This window comes from Bombina bombina, chromosome 1, assembly GCF_027579735.1.
Source record: "Bombina bombina isolate aBomBom1 chromosome 1, aBomBom1.pri, whole genome shotgun sequence".
NCBI lineage: Eukaryota > Metazoa > Chordata > Amphibia > Anura > Bombinatoridae > Bombina > Bombina bombina.
Genome location: NC_069499.1, coordinates 1264021801 through 1264035108, shown reverse-complemented (window position 1 = coordinate 1264035108; position 13308 = coordinate 1264021801).

The window sequence follows — 13308 nt, the reverse complement described above, 5'->3', positions numbered from 1 at the left end:
TTTAGTTATGCTTAAAGGGACATGAAACCCAAATTCTTTCTTTCACTATTCAGATAGAGAATACAATTTGAAACAACTTTCTAATTTACTTCTATTATCTAATTTGTTTCATTCTCTTGGTATCATTTGTTGAAAGAGCAGCAATGCACAAATGGTTTCTAACTGAACTCATGGGTGAGCCAATCACAATCAATAAATATATATATATATATATATATATATATATATATATATATATATATATATATATATGCAGCCACCAATCAACAGCGAGAACCTAGATTCTCTGCTGCTTTTGAGCTTGCCTAGATAAACCTTTCAGCAAAGGATAACAAGAGAAGGAAGCAAATTAAATAATAGAAGTAAATTAGAAAGTTGTTTAAAATTGTATTGTCTATCTAAATCATGAAAGAAATGTTTTGGGTTTTATGTCCCTCTAATGAAACAATTCTGCAATACATTTAAATTATTTATTTTTCCCTCTTTTCATTTAAAGGGACACTGTACCCAAAATTTTTCTTTCATGATTCAGATTGAGCATTACATTTTAAGCAACTTTCTAATTTACTCCTATTATCAAATTTTCTTCATTCTCTTGGTATCTTTATTTGAAATGCAAGAATGTAAGTTTAGATGCCGGCCCATTTTTGGTGAACAACCTGGGTTGTCCTTGCTGATTGGTGGATAAATTCATCCACCAATAAAAAAGTGCTGTCCAGAGTACTGAAACCAAAAAAAAAGCTTAGATGCCTTTTTTTTTTTCAAATAATGATAGCAAGAGAACGAAGAAAAATTGATAATAGGAGTAAATTAGAAAGTTGCTTAAAATTGCATGCTCTTTCTGAATTACAAAAGAAAGAATTTGAGTTCAGTGTCCCTTTAAGTTAGCATTTTGTTTATTTTAAGAACTTGAAATGCACTCTGCTGACTTCATCAGGCTAACTCTGCTACATATCAGTCCCTAACTGGCTTTATCAGATAACAACAGCAAAATAATTAACTTTATTCTAACTTTATGACCATGACTAACCTTTTTGTCTGTAAACTAAAGTCCAGATTGATTCCTCCAAATAAGGCAAATGATTGCAGTAAAAAAAAATCAGATGTTAAAGGGATATGACACCCACATTTTTTCTTTCATGATTTAGAAAGAGAATGCATTTTTAAACATCTTTCTAATTTACTTCTATTATCTGATTTGTTTTATTCTCTTGATATTCTTTGCTGAAAAGCATATCTAGATATGCTCAGTAGCTGCTGATTGGTTGCTGCACATAGAAGCCTCATGTGATTGGCTCACCCATGTGCATTGCTTTTCTTCAACTAAGGATATCTAAAAAATGAAGCAAAATAAATAATAGAAGTAAATTGTAATGTGGTTTAAATTTGTATGTTCTATCTGAATCATGAAAGAAAGATTTTGGGTTTAGTGGCCCTTTAATTTGTTTTAAAAAACATTAAGGCTTAGATAATGTTTTATTCTATAGCAACACAAATAATTACAAGGTGTTTATTGTCCCTTTAAAGCTGTTGTGTCATGTGGTCAAAGGATCACTACTGAGCCGAATCATTAAGTCCAAGATATTGTGTGTGTGTGTCTCTCTCTGTCTATATATGTATATGTGTTTGTGTGTATATATATATATATATATATATATATATATATATATATATATATATATATATATATATATACACACACACACACACACACACACATACACTAGTCCTAAAGCCCGTTCACACAAGCCATTTTTTGCAGTACAGCGGTCCCACCCCTTGCTCTCTCTCCCCCTCTCTTTTGCTCTCTCTCCCCCCCTCTCTTTTGCTCTCTCTCCCCCCCTCTCTTTTGCGCTCTCTCCCCCCCTCTCTTTTGCGCGCTCTCCCCCCTCTCTTTTGCGCTCTCTCTTGCTCCACCTCTTTTGTTCTCTCCCCCTCTTTTGCTCCCTCTCTCCCCCTCTTATGCACTCTCTCTCCCCCTCTCTTTTGCACTCTCTCCCCCCTCTCTTTTGCGTTCTCTCTCTCTTTTGCGCTCTCCCCCCCTTTTGCGCTCGCGCTCTCTCCCCCTCTCTTTTGCGCTCTCTCTCTCCCCCTCTCTTTTGCGCTCTCTTTCTCTCCATCCCTCTCTTTTGCTCTCTCCCCCCCCCCTCTCTTTTGCTCTCTCTCTCCCCCCTCTCTTTTGCTATCTCTCCATCCCTCTCTTCTGCTCCCCCCCTCTCTTTAGCTCTTTCCTATCTCTTTTTGTCTCTCCCCCTCTCTTTCTATTTCTCTCCCGACCGTGCCCGGCCCCGTCACGCCCCCAGCCATGCCCACGCTCCCGCCGGCCACGCCCACTTCCGCAGCAAACAGCATGTCCGGTAAGGCTAGGTGTGTTTGTCCTCGTGCTGTCTCTACTGTGCACGATAGCTTCGGACAAACACACTTGGCCTTTTATATTATAGGAGATATATATGTATGTGTGTGTGTGTAATATATATATATATATATATATATACATACATATACACATACACACACAATATATACAGGTATACCTCACTTTACAGCGCTTCACTTTACAGTGATTCGCTAATACAGCGCTTTGTGGAGCTGAAGTTCAACCTCCAAGGATTTTGAAACAGTGCTATAATAATTGTGAGATTGCTAGAAAAGTGACTGGCATCATTTTGTTATGCTTAGTTCACTCTGTTTATAGCATTGCAGTGCAATCTGTGTCTCAGTGCTATAGTCTGGCAAATTTTACTACAGTAATTGTCACAATTTTACAGGTACAGTATTTATTGAATACTAATTGAATACTGTGCTGTGCTAGTGTTAAACTAAACATAGCACTATTGCACCCCTAATATATGTTAGTTGAAACATGTTTTCAGGATTTTAAACACTGAAAAGAAAGCTAAAACTGCCTTGTTTCACTATAAGGCGGTTTTCACTTTACAGCGGGGCTCCGGTCCCTAACCCGCTGTATGAGCGGGGTATACCTGTATTGGACTTAAGTTTTTTTTGATAAGACAGTACAATGTCTACTACAATATATACACACACATACTTACACATAATTAGGCTGGTGTATTCAGATAATTTGTTATGATTCAAATGCAGAAGGCGGCAGAGCAGATGCTTGTGTTATTTGGCGTTTTTTGGAGCCGGATTCCATCTTGAGGAAGTGCAGCACACTAAGATCTATGCTAATGTGTCACAAACAAGCTAGAGAGTTTTTAAAGGGACTTTGTACTGTAAAATTTTCTCCCATTTCATTTATTCAGAATAATCAGTTTTATGTCCTGTAGTGTTTTAAATTGTTTACAAATAGCTGTTTATTTTGTTTTGAAATAAGTTTTCGGATGGTGTTAAACCAGCCAAAACCAAACTATGCTGAAAATGTAAATACTGCAGCATTAAGTATAGAAAGGCTATGTAAACAAGATGCAGCAATAGAAATCAACATCCCATGGGGGTGTAGTAGTCAGCCTAGCCCACCGATGGTGAACTTTGGCACTCCAGATGTTTCAGAATTAAGTTTCCCATAATGCTCAAATGGACTTCAGAGTGCCTAAGCATCATGGGAAATGTAGTTCTGAAACATCTGGAGTGTCAAGGTTTAACTTCACTGGCCTAGCTCATTTGAAAGGGTGGTCTCAATACAATAAACTCTTAGCTACTTGCCTAAATCCATTGTCCCTTTAAATGTTGTTAAAACCAATTAAAACAGTACAAAGGGAAATAAAATTATATATTTCTGCAATTTAAAACCCATCTTAGTACATAGAATGGATTAAAACTATACTTTATAAAGACATCAACATCTCTTGTAAGAATTCTAAAGTTGAAAAGCAAAGTATTATACACCTTTTAACATGTCTAAGACATCACAATACTTCATAGAAATCAATAAACTATGTATTATGTATCATTTTCAAAGGATCATAGCTTTTATTTTTAATGTAATTTGTGCAGTGTCAATGACTTCCTGTCACAGCCACACAAGAGGCTGGGGTCTCTACGGGCATAGGAGGAGCGTACCCTTTAAAGTGCACTATTTCCAGTCAGTTTCTTGCCCATGCTCAAGAGAGGACTTTTGCTGCAAAAATCATTATATTAAGGCAGCTCCCTTCCTATAGGCAGTAGCTACACCAATCATTTCTAAATGCTGATTTTGCAAGGAAAGTAGTAAGTAGTTTGCTTTTTAAACACAACTAAAGGATCACTGTTTTATTGCATTAAACAACCAGATTTCTAATTTTGAGAAGACGTGTGTTAACTCTATAGTTTTATGTAGACGTGCGCATTTGGCAGTTTTGTTCATTGCTGAATGTGGAAGTAGGTGAATCCTTGTGGCATTTGGCTCCTTTCTGACTCAGGATTCTTCTTGTTAAGTGTAACATACTGAGGTTTGGATTTGCACAGATCTTAGTGTGTTTCACTTTAATAAGAAGAAATACGACTCAAAAAAGAGCTGAATGTCGTGAGGTTCCACCTTCTTCTGCATTCGGCAATGAGTGAAACTGTTGAATGCATGTCTAGTTTTATGCCTTATATATGACCGTGATAAAACTTAGAACAACTGAAAAGTTGGAGTCTGAATGAAGTCATAAAACACTAGGACTTATAAATATGGTTTACTTCCATGATACAAAAAAAAATCTGTCAGAATGTCCCTAATAAGCCACAATTAACTCTACCTTACCACAGAGGAGACGTGAGATTGTACCACTGATCAGCCACAGCAATATTGAATAACTTTTTATCAATACATTAGCACTGGAACAGAAAACCAAATAACTAAATCATCCAGTATAACAGTTATAGGAGATACCTAAAGTACACATTTCAGTGATTTGGCAGTGCTCAAGTTCATTATCTGCTGAAGGGCTCATCTTTTTAGTATACTTGTAACATTCTTCTTATTATTATTCAAAAATAATAATTCCCTATGTGCACAGTTAAGTATATAGTCAGGTAAGGAATTTCTTAAAGGGAACAAAACAAATCTTCAGTGCAGATTTGTTCTGTCAAATGAGAACATTTTTAAAGGGACAGTTCACCCAAAAACTTTCTCCCCTTTAAATTATTCCCAATGATCCTTTCTACCTGCTAGAGTGTATTAAATTGGTTGCAAGTAGCTCCTTTACTCATATTTCAGCATTTGAAATAGCTGATTTAGCTTGTGGTTTCCCAACCTATACTGAAAGTTTTGATACTGGAGTATACGCTATTGACAAGCCTAAGTAAACACAGTCAGCAAAAGAAGTTACAATCTCAGTGGGATGCAGGATAGTTAAGTAATAAAATGATAATTTTCCATTGTTCTCTCTTTGTATTGAGCTATGGTGTTCCAGACAAATATAAGATAAGGAAGCAAGTCTGTTTACACTAAGTTATAACATAATGAGATCTGATATTACCTTAAATTCAACCCATTGTAATAGGCTGTGGTTTCAAAGCACAAAACCAGTTACTTCATATCCACAAATAAACCTGAAAATGCAATTTCGCAAATATTTTATACTCTGCAGGTGGTATAACAAGTCATTTAAAATACATTAATGGAAAAACAATTTTACAGTGTACTGTCCCTTTAAGTCTTTAAATTCCCACTTTCTCTTGTTAAGTGTATTCAGTCCACGGGTCATCCATTACTTATGGGATTATATCTTCCCAACAGGAAGTTGCAAGAGGATCACCCAAGCAGAGCTACTACATAGCTCCTCCCCGCACATGTCATACCCAGTCATTCTCTTGCAACTCAACTAGATAGGTCGTTGTGAGAGGTCTGTGGTGTTTTTATACTTAGTTTATTTCTTCAATCAAAAGTTTGTTATTTTAAATGGCACCGGAGTGTGCTGTTTGTTCTCAGGCAGTATTTAGAAGAAGAATCTGCCTGCGTTTTCTATGATCTTAGCAGAAGTAACTAAGATCCACTGGCTGTTCTCGCACATTCTGAGGAGTGGGGTAACTTTCAGAAAGGGAATAGCATGCGGGGAATCCTGCAAACGAGGTATGTGCAGTAAATTATTTTTCTAAGGAAAGGAATTGACTAAGAAAATACTGCTGATACCGATGTAATGTAAGTACAGCCTTAAATGCAGCAGCGACTGGTATCAGGCTGATGAATGTATGTACAATAAGTAATTTTCTAAGGAATGGAATCGACTAAGAAAATACTATTAATACCGAAGTATTGTATAAGCCTTAACTGCAGTAGAAGCTGGTAGCAGGCTTATTAATAACACTATAAAACTTTTAAAGTGTGTGTTTAAAACGTTTACTGGCATGTTATTCGTTTTTTGTGAGGTACTTTGGTGATAAATCTTTTGGGGCATGACATTTTCCACATGGCTGTTGTTTATTTCTATATAGAAACGATTAACTGAGGTTTCCCACTGTTGTAATAGGAGTGGGAGGAGCCTATTTTAGCTCTTTTTTGCGCAGTAAAAATTCAGTTTCAGTCTTCCTGCTCCTTCCTCCTTGATCCAGGTCGTCTCTAGAGAGCCCAGGGGTCTTCAAAAGTCATTTTGAGGGAGGTAATCAGTCACAGCAGACCTGTGACAGTGTGTTTGACTGTGATAAAAATCGTTAATTGTTCATTTGATTATCCGTTTTTGGGTATTAAGGGGTTAATCATCCATTTGCTAGTGGGTGCAATACTCTTCTAACTTAATACATTTACTGTGAAGATTTGGTTGCTATAACTGATTTGGTTCTTTGTTATTTCAACTGTGACTTTTTTTTTTTTGTGCTTCTTAAAGGCGCAGTAGCGTTTTTTTATATTGCTTGTAAATTTACTTAAAAGGTTTTTCCAAGCTTGCTAGTCTCATTGCGAGTCTGTTTAAACATGTCTGACACAGATAAATCTGCTTGTTCACTATGTTTGAAGGCCAATGTGGAGCCCCACAGAAATATGTGTACTAATTGTATTGATGTCACTTTGAATAAAAGTCAATCTTTACATGTAAAGAAATTATCACCAGACAACGAGGGGGAAGTTATGCCGACTAACTCTCCTCACGTGTCAGTACCTTCGCCTCCCGCTCAGGGGGCGCGTGATATTGTGGCGCCAAGTGCATCAGAGAGGCCCATACAAATCACTTTGCAAGACATGGCTGCGGTTATGACAGAGGTATTATCTAAATTGCCTGAATTAAGAGGCAAGCGCGATAGCTCTGGGTTAAGGACAGAGCGCGCTGATGATGTGAGAGCCATGTCTGATACTGCGTCACAATTTGCAGAACATGAGGACGGAGAGCTTCATTCTGTGGGTGACGGATCTGATCCAGGGAGACCGGATTCAGAGATTTCTAATTTTAAATTTAAGCTTGAGAACCTCCGCGTATTGCTAGGGGAGGTATTAGCGGCTCTGAATGATTGTAACACGGTTGCAATTCCAGAGAAAGTATGTAGGTTGGATAGATACTTTGCGGTACCGGTGTGTACTGACGTTTTTCCTATACCTAAAAGGCTTACAGAAATTATTAGCAAGGAGTGGGATAGACCCGGTGTGCCTTTTTCCCCACCTCCGATGTTTAGAAAAATGTTCCCGATAGACACCACCACACGAGACTTATGGCAGACAGTCCCTAAGGTGGAGGGAGCAGTTTCTACTTTAGCTAAGCGTACCACTATCCCGGTGGAGGATAGTTGTGCTTTTTCGGATCCAATGGATAAAAAATTAGAAGGCTACCTTAAGAAAATGTTTGTTCAACAAGGTTTTATCTTACAGCCCCTTGCATGCATTGCGCCTGTCACTGCGGCTGCAGCATTCTGGTTTGAGTCTCTGGAAGAGGCCATTCGCACAGCTCCATTGGATGAGATTATGGCCAAGCTTAAAGCACTTAAGCTAGCTAATGCATTTGTTTCTGATGCCGTTGTACATTTAACCAAACTAACGGCTAAGAACTCCGGATTCGCCATCCAGGCGCGCAGAGCGCTATGGCTTAAATCCTGGTCAGCTGACGTGACTTCTAAATCTAAATTGTTTAATATTCCTTTCAAAGGGCAGACCTTATTCGGGCCCGGCTTGAAAGAAATTATTGCTGACATTACTGGGGGTAAGGGTCATACTCTTCCTCAGGACAGGGCCAAGTCAAAGGCCAAACAGTCTAATTTTCGTGCCTTTCGTAATTTCAAGGCAGGAGCAGCATCAACTTCCTCCGCTCCAGAACAGGAAGGACCTGTTGCTCGTTACAGACAGGGCTGGAAAACTAACCAGTCCTGGAACAAGGGCAAGCAGGCCAGAAAGCCTTCTTCTGCCCCTAAGACAGCATGAAGAGAGGGCCCCCTATCCGGAAACGGATCTAGTGGGGGACAGACTCTCTCTCTTCGCCCAGGCTTGGGCAAGAGATGTCCAGGATCCCTGGGCGTTGGAGATCATATCTCAGGGATATCTTCTGGACTTCAAAGCATCTCCTCCACAAGGGAGATTTCATCTTTCAAGGTTATCAGCAAACCAAATAAAGAAAGAGGCATTTCTACGTTGTGTGCAAGACCTCTTAGTATTGGGGGTGATCCACCCAGTTCCGCGGACGGAACAAGGGCAAGGGTTTTACTCGAATCTGTTTGTGGTTCCCAAGAAAGAGGGAACCTTCATACCAATCTTGGACCTAAAAATCTTAAACAAATTCCTAAGAGTTCCATCATTCAAAATGGAAACTATTCGAACCATCCTACCCATGATCCAAGAGGGTCAATACATGACCACGGTAGACTTAAAGGATGCCTACCTTCATATACCGATTCACAAAGATCATTATCGGTACCTAAGATTTGCCTTTCTAGACAGGCATTACCAGTTTGTAGCTCTTCCCTTCGGGTTGGCTACGGCCCCAATAATCTTTACAAAGGTTCTGGGATCACTTCTGGCGGTTCTAAGACGGCGAGGCATAGCGGTGGCTCCGTATCTAGACGACATCCTGATACAGGCATCAAGCTTTCAAAGGGCCAAGTCTCATACAGAGATAGTTCTGGCATTTCTGAGGTCGCATGGGTGGAAGGTGAATGTGGAAAAGAGTTCTCTATCACCACTCACAAGAGTCTCCTTCCTAGGGACTCTTATAGATTCTGTAGAGATGAAAATTTACCTGACGGAGTCCAGGTTATCAAAACTTCTAAATGCTTGCATTGTCCTTCATTTCATTCCACGCCCGTCAGTGGCTCAGTGCATGGAAGTAATCGGCTTAATGGTAGCGGCAATGGACATAGTGCTATTTGCGCGCCTGCATCTCAGACCGCTGCAATTATGCATGCTAAGTCAGTGGAATGGGGATTACTCAGATTTGTCCCCCCTACTAAATCTGGATCAAGAGACCAGAGTTTCTCTTCTCTGGTGGCTTTCTCGTGTCCATCTGTCCAAGGGTATGACCTTTCGCAGGCCAGATTGGACGATTCTAACAACAGAAACTCCTCCCAATAAATATTCTAGAGTTAAGAGCAATATTCAATGCTCTTCTAGCTTGGCCTCAGTTAGCAACACTGAGGTTCATCAGATTCCAGTCGGACAACATCACGACTGTGGCTTACATCAACCATCAAGGGGGAACCAGGAGTCCCCTAGCAATGTTAGAAGTCTCAAGGATAATTCGCTGGGCGGAGTCTCACTCTTGCCACCTGTCAGCGATCCACATCCCAGGCGTACAGAACTGGGAGGCGGATTTTCTAAGTCGTCAGACTTTTCATCCGGGGGAGTGGGAACTCCAACCGGAGGTGTTTACTCAACTGGTCCATCGTTGGGGCAAACCAGAACTGGATCTCATGGCGTCTCGCCAGAACGCCAAGCTTCCTTGTTATGGATCCAGGTCCAGGGACCCGGGAGCGGTGCTGATAGATGCTCTGACAGCCCCTTGGGTCTTCAACATGGCATGTGTTTCCACCATTCCCGATGCTTCCTCGACTGATTGCCAGGATCAAACAGGATCAAACAGGAAAGGGCATCGGTGATTCTGATAGCGCCTGCGTGGCCACGCAGGACCTGGTATGCAGACCTAGTGGACATGTCGTCCTGTCCACCATGGTCTCTGCCTCTGAGGCAGGACCTTCTAATTCAGGGTCCTTTCAATCATCCAAATCTAATTTCTCTGAGACTGACTGCATGGAGATTGAACGCTTGATTCTATCAAAGCGTGGCTTCTCGGAGTCGGTTATTGATACCTTAATACAGGCTCGGAAACCTGTTACCAGAAAAATTTACCATAAGATATGGCGTAAATATTTATACTGGTGCGAATCCAAGAGTTACTCATGGAGTAAGGTTAGGATTCCTAGGATATTGTCTTTTCTACAAGAGGGTTTAGAAAAGGGCTTATCTGCTAGTTCATTAAAGGGACAGATTTCTGCTCTGTCTATTCTTCTACACAAACGTCTGGCAGAAGTTCCAGACGTTCAGGCCTTTTGTCAGGCTTTGGCTAGGATTAGCCCTGTGTTTAAGACTGTTGCTCCGCAGTGGAGTTTAAACTTAGTTCTTAAAGTTCTTCAAGGTGTTCCGTTTGAACCCCTTCATTCCATTGATATTAAGCTGTTATCTTGGAAAGTTCTGTTTTTGATGGCTATTTCCTCGGCTCGAAGAGTCTCTGAGTTATCTGCCTTACATTGTGATTCTCCTTATCTGATTTTCCATTCAGACAAGGTAGTTCTACGTACTAAACCTGGGTTCTTACCTAAGGTAGTTTCTAACAGGAATATCAATCAAGAGATTGTTGTTCCATCACTGTGTCCTAACCCTTCTTCAAGGAAGGAGCGACTCTTGCATAATCTGGACGTAGTCCATGCCCTGAAGTTCTATTTGCAGGCAACTAAAGATTTTCGTCAAACTTCTTCCCTGTTTGTCGTTTACTCTGGACAGAGGAGAGGTCAAAAAGCTTTGGCTACCTCTCTCTCCTTTTGGCTTTGTAGCATAATACGCTTAGCCTATGAGACTGCTGGACAGCAGCCTCCTGAAAGAATTACAGCTCATTCCACTAGAGCTGTGGCTTCCACCTGGGCCTTTAAGAATGAGGCCTCTGTTGAACAGATTTGCAAGGCTGCAACTTGGTCTTCACTTCACACTTTTTCAAAATTTTACAAATTTGACACTTTTGCTTCTTCGGAGGCTGTTTTTGGGAGAAAGGTTCTACAGGCAGTGGTTCCTTCCGTTTAAAGTTCCTGCCTTGTCCCTCCCATCATCCGTGTACTTTAGCTTTGGTATTGGTATCCCATAAGTAATGGATGACCCGTGGACTGAATACACTTAACAAGAGAAAACATAATTTATGCTTACCTGTTAAATTTATTTCTCTTGTAGTGTATTCAGTCCACGGCCCGCCCTGTCTTTTAAGGCAGATCTAAATTTTTAATTCAAACTACAGTCACCACTGCACCCTATGGTTTCTCCTTTCTTGTCTTGTTTCGGTCGAATGACTGGATATGACATGTGAGGGGAGGAGTTATGTAGCAGCTCTGCTTGGGTGATCCTCTTGCAACTTCCTGTTGGGAAGGAGATATAATCCCATAAGTAATGGATGACCCGTGGACTGAATACACTACAAGAGAAATAAATTTATCAGGTAAGCATAAATTATGTTTTTTCTCTATTCCTCAAAACCAAAGGAGCCTTGTTAACCAATCAGAAGCCTTTCAGAAGCCTTGTTGATCACACATGTACAGTAAGAGAGGGCGAAGGCATTCTTTCCTCGCACTGGTTCTTCTTAAAGGGACACTGAACCCAAATTTACTCCCATTATCAAATTTTCTTCATTCTCTTGGTATCTATTTAAAATGCAAGAATGTAAGCTTAGATGCCGGCCCATTTTTGGTGAACAACCTGGGTTGTTCTTGCCGATTGGTGGATACATTTATCCACCAATGAACAAGTGCTGTCCAGGGTTCTAAACCAAATAAATAGCTTAGATGCCTTATTTTTCAAATAAAGATAGCAAGAGAATGAAGAAAAATTTAAAATAGGAGTAAATTAGGAAGTTGCTTAAAATTGCATGCTCTATCTGAATCACAAAATTAAAAAAATGGGTTTATATATACTGTACATATATTGTTACAGGCTCACTACTTGTAAGCATTCTGCAAGCACTTATTGCCGATTTGTTTTCCACATAGCTGCACCTAATCCAAATAGTATCATCACTGCTACTGCAAACAAGGATGTCCCATTATTAAAAACAGCTGAACCCCAGATTTGGCTTTCATGAATCAGATAGAACATGCAATTTGAAACAACTATCTAATTTACTTCTATTATCAATTTTTTTTGTTCTCCTGGTATCTTTTGTTGAAAAGCAGGGACATATTCTCAGGAGCGTTTACTTGTTTGGGGCACTATATAGCAGCAGTTTTTCAAGAAAGTTATCCATATGAAAGAGCACTATAGATGGCAGCACTATATATCAGTCCATGTAGTATTCCAGAAACATACCTTGGTATCCCTTCTACAAACAATACCATGGGAATGGAGTACATTTGTTAAAAAAAGCTAATTTTTTTTTTTTTTTTTTTTAATTTTATGCTCTGTTTGAATCACTAAATATTTTTTGGGTGTTTCATATCTCTTTAACATTCAAGGAAAGTACAACTGTGCCAAAACCCTAAAACATAATTTAATTGACGTTTTCAGTCTCCACCTTTAATGGCTATTTCTTGCCTTAAGTTTAATCTGCTCTGTTTGCCATTTTCTTGAAGAAGAATCAAGTAATCAATACAATGCATACATTATTAATCAGTTAAAAGATATTTTCAGTTACTTCTAAGCCTCAATTGCAAGTCCTCCCAAGTTTTGTAAATAACAAAATGGCTGTGGGTTACCTCAGAAATACATCACACAATAATATATGAAAATGTGTGGTTTTGCTTGTCTACCAGTGAGCTAATGAAAATCAAGCCAATTAGTAAAGAATAGTATTCCTGAAGCATTAACTATTGTAGTTTTTTTTATTAATAGAGCCACAGATCATTATTAAACTATCTAAAGGTTCAGAACTGTTGGGTCTTTGCTAATTCATATATTAACAGAAATAATTACAATTCTGCTAATTAGTATATTAAACCCACCCACAACTGTAAAGTCAGTAGATGCTGTGAAAGCAGGAGAGATGTACTTCTTATGTAATGTAACATATTTGTTGAATGTAGTATTTTAGACATATATGAATATATTGATGTCATTTCAGAAAAATAAATTCTTCCTAAATCCTTAACAGATTTTGCATTTTGTCTTACTTGTACTTATGAAAATGACAGCGAATGTAAAACAGATTAATACAAAGGGCTCACTGAAATCAATCTCAACTGACAGATATTCAAAGCAGAAAAAATGTCTGTAAATAAATT